Source organism: Lucilia cuprina, chromosome 2 (assembly GCF_022045245.1).
Source record: "Lucilia cuprina isolate Lc7/37 chromosome 2, ASM2204524v1, whole genome shotgun sequence".
Classification (NCBI taxonomy): domain Eukaryota; kingdom Metazoa; phylum Arthropoda; class Insecta; order Diptera; family Calliphoridae; genus Lucilia; species Lucilia cuprina.
The window spans coordinates 66,486,979-66,490,366 of NC_060950.1; the positions used below are offsets into that span (position 1 = coordinate 66,486,979).

At 27.9% G+C, this 3,388-nt stretch overlaps 1 pseudogene; it reads left to right on the forward strand.

Annotated features, from left to right (window-relative positions):
* The window catches only part of LOC124421273, a 3,155-nt pseudogene extending 549 nt beyond the window's left edge, over positions 1–2,606 (forward strand).
* Positions 2,607–3,388: the final 782 nt, after the last annotated feature.

The window sequence follows — 3,388 nt, forward strand, 5'->3', positions numbered from 1 at the left end:
ATTTCTTTAAAAAAAAAAACAGTTTTTTGCTCCTTTTTTTAACAAACATCACCTTAAGAAAAAAAGACTTAGTTTATAATAAAATAAATGAAAAAAAAATGTTAAAAATCATCACTATTAAAGAAAGTATTAATTTTCTAAAGTTTTTTTTTCGAAAATACTTTTTAAACCTAAATGTTTCAATCTAGAGGTTTGTTTAAGTTTTAATTACTAAAATTTGAAACAAATAATGAATAAACTTTTTCGTTGTTTTGTTGTATATTTAAAACAGGCTCTAGATATTTCAGTATTCCTTCAGCTTATATAAAACTTAACTGCCATTATCGAAAAAGGAAATTTTCTTTAAAATCTAATTACTTTTTATTTTCTCCTTTAAAAAAAACTAAATCATTCATATATATATACTTAGATAAGTTAATTAGTAATTAAACTAAGTATGTAAATAAAACTTTCTTTTCTTCTTTTTTTAGTTAATTTTTCATTTTACTTAATTTCTCTTAAAAAAATTAATTTAATTTAATAATAAAAAAGCAAAAAGAAGTAGCAGAAGAAAAATTTCATAAATAAATTACGATTTTAAGCTGTAAAACCGTGATATTTGTACTAGTAATTGTTTAAACATTTTATTTAAACAAAACAAACAAAAAGAGAAAAAACTTTAAAAAATTTATAAAAAAAAACTTAATTATAAAATTTAGTAAGTTTAAATAAGAAAAAAACCAATAAGTTAAAAAAATGCACATTTAAAAAAATAATTAAAATAATAAAACACACATTTGTATATAATAATTTAATAAAAAAAAACAAAACAAAAAAAGAATTCTATATTCGGCTGTACCGAATCTTATATACCCTTCACCCCATGGTGTGTTAAAAACAGTACCAAAAACTCCTCTTTTACATCACTTTCTTCAGGCTCAATGTGTGCTTAAATTCACATTTCTAAATCCAATCAAATAACAAATAAAAAAGAGTACCTTTTGAAAAAAAAAGTACTCAAAAGTTCCCTTTTATGGGTTTTCAACTAATTCAGACTCTACGTAAGCAATTCAAAAACAAAAAAAACTACCAAAAAGTTCTTACAAAATTCCGCTTCTCTATACGTAATTTCATGTTTCTAGGTTCAATATTATAGAATGTTTAAAAAGTAGCTTTTGCAGAACGAAAAATTACCTAGCTCCTACGAAATTCCGATTCTCTATACTTAATTTCATGTTTCTAGGTTCAATATTATAGAAAGTTGAAAAAGTACCTTTTTACGAAAAAGTACCAAAAAATTCCCCACTGAATTGTTCTCTCCTAATCCGGACTCTTTATACTTAATTTAATGTTTCTGGGTTTGTTTAGTTTAGTTTAAAAGGGTTGTATATCAATGTATACATCCACTCGGAGACCTAATGGTCCATTGTGAATCCCTTTAGTAAAAGACAAGGAGAAAACAGAAGAGAACAGAAGAAAGGAGAGATGAGAAGAGTGAGATTTTCCCTCCAAAAAGAGAACAGAAAAAAGAAGTGGTCATGGAAGGGAAATCCTTAATTGTCTATTAACTGAAAATCCAAAAAGTTCCCCTAATGAAGCCGACAATGTCGCCTAGGTTACACCCTGCTACATCTCCTAGTTCATCGTGGAATCCTTTGTTTCTGGGTTCATTATTATAGAAAACTCAAAAAGTACCTTTTGAAAAACAAAAAAAGTACCCAAAAAGTTCCCTTTTTATGTATTCTCACCTATTTCCGAATCTACATACTTAATTTCATGTGCTTAGGTTCAATATTATAGAAAATTCAAAAAGTACCTTTTGAAAAACTAAAAAAGTATCAAAAAGTTCCCTTTAATGAGTTAACACCTAATTCACACTCTACATACTTAATTTTATATTTCTAGATTCAATATTATAGAAAATTCAAAAAGTACCTTTTAAAAAAACGAAAAAGTATAAAAACGTCCCTTTTAATGGTTTCTTACTTAAAGCCAGGCCTACACATAATTAATTTCATGTTTCTAGGCAATAACAACAACACACTAGTGCTGCTTTCGCTCTGCTACTCTTACTCTGCTGCTCTCGCTCTCTCTCTCTCTCTGCCTTGTTTTTATAAACAACAAAATTTACCGTATGATTATGTATTTTGTTTTTGTTGTTTTTCGCAATTTCTGTCTGAGCATGAAAAAAGTGTTAATTTTCAGAGGTTGCCTCGGATTTTTGCTCATATTTCCGGTATTTATGGACCGATTTTGCTAATTTTAACTAGCGATCTTGTTGAAAGCATGTCTAACAGAATTATTAAAGATTCGAATCTCGCCGATAACTGAGGTAATCTAAAAACAGATTTCAACAAACACACGGATAGACAGACGGATAGACAGGCAGACAGATAGATAGACAGACAGAGAGACAGACATAGCTTAATCAACTGGTGAAGGGTATAACAACAATAATATTTTTAAAACTTACACAACAAACTAAAAGGTTTTAGGAATTAGTTTCTAATTAATTTGTATATCTATAACTAGAAGACTTGAAAGGCTTTTTTCTCTCTTAAAATCACCAAAAAAAATATTAAACATTTTCATTTAACTTTTTTCTTTAAAATTTTTTAGGTGCCTAGTGATTTCTTTTTATATCCACCATTAAAAAAAGATTTGTCACATCAAAATATTAATCATACACCCACAAAAGTATATATATATTCTAGATCCTTATTAAATTCTAAAACGATCTAGCCATGTCTGTCTGTCTGACCATCCGTCCGTCCGTCTGTCTGTCGGTTGAAAGCAAGATAGAGTGCGAAAGGAAAGAGATAGAGGATTGGAATTTTTCACAAATATTTTCTATATATAAGGTTTATTTGGTATTGAAAATGGGCAATATCGGTCCAATGTTTTCGCATAGTCCCCATACAAGTGGACCCCTGAAAAACAGCTTTAAAAGTACAAGTATAGCAATGCAATTCGACATCAATAAGTTTCATATGATTGAAAATCTTCCTACCAAATTTTGTGAGGATCAGTTCATAAAAGGGGAGCATTGCTTTCAAGGCATACGGTTTGATGGTGGATATATGAGTTTCGGCACAGCCGACTATAACACTTACACTTGTTTTTTTTTCGTAAATTAAAAGTAGTTTTCTAAAAGTAACAAAAATTTTTTTTGAATAATAAAACTAAGAGACCTAAAATTTAAATTTGCTTAGATAACACAAGAAAATAATTTCCTATATCTCAAAAATATAAAAAAAAATAAAAATATAGATGCAATAGTTAAACTAACTAATAAATAGATTTAGGGCGAGTTTTTCCGATAAAGATAATCTTCATTCTTTGGTTAAACCTGGTTTAATATATGTTTCGTGTTTTTCAGATATCAGTAAAGTTACTTATTATCTTAGTT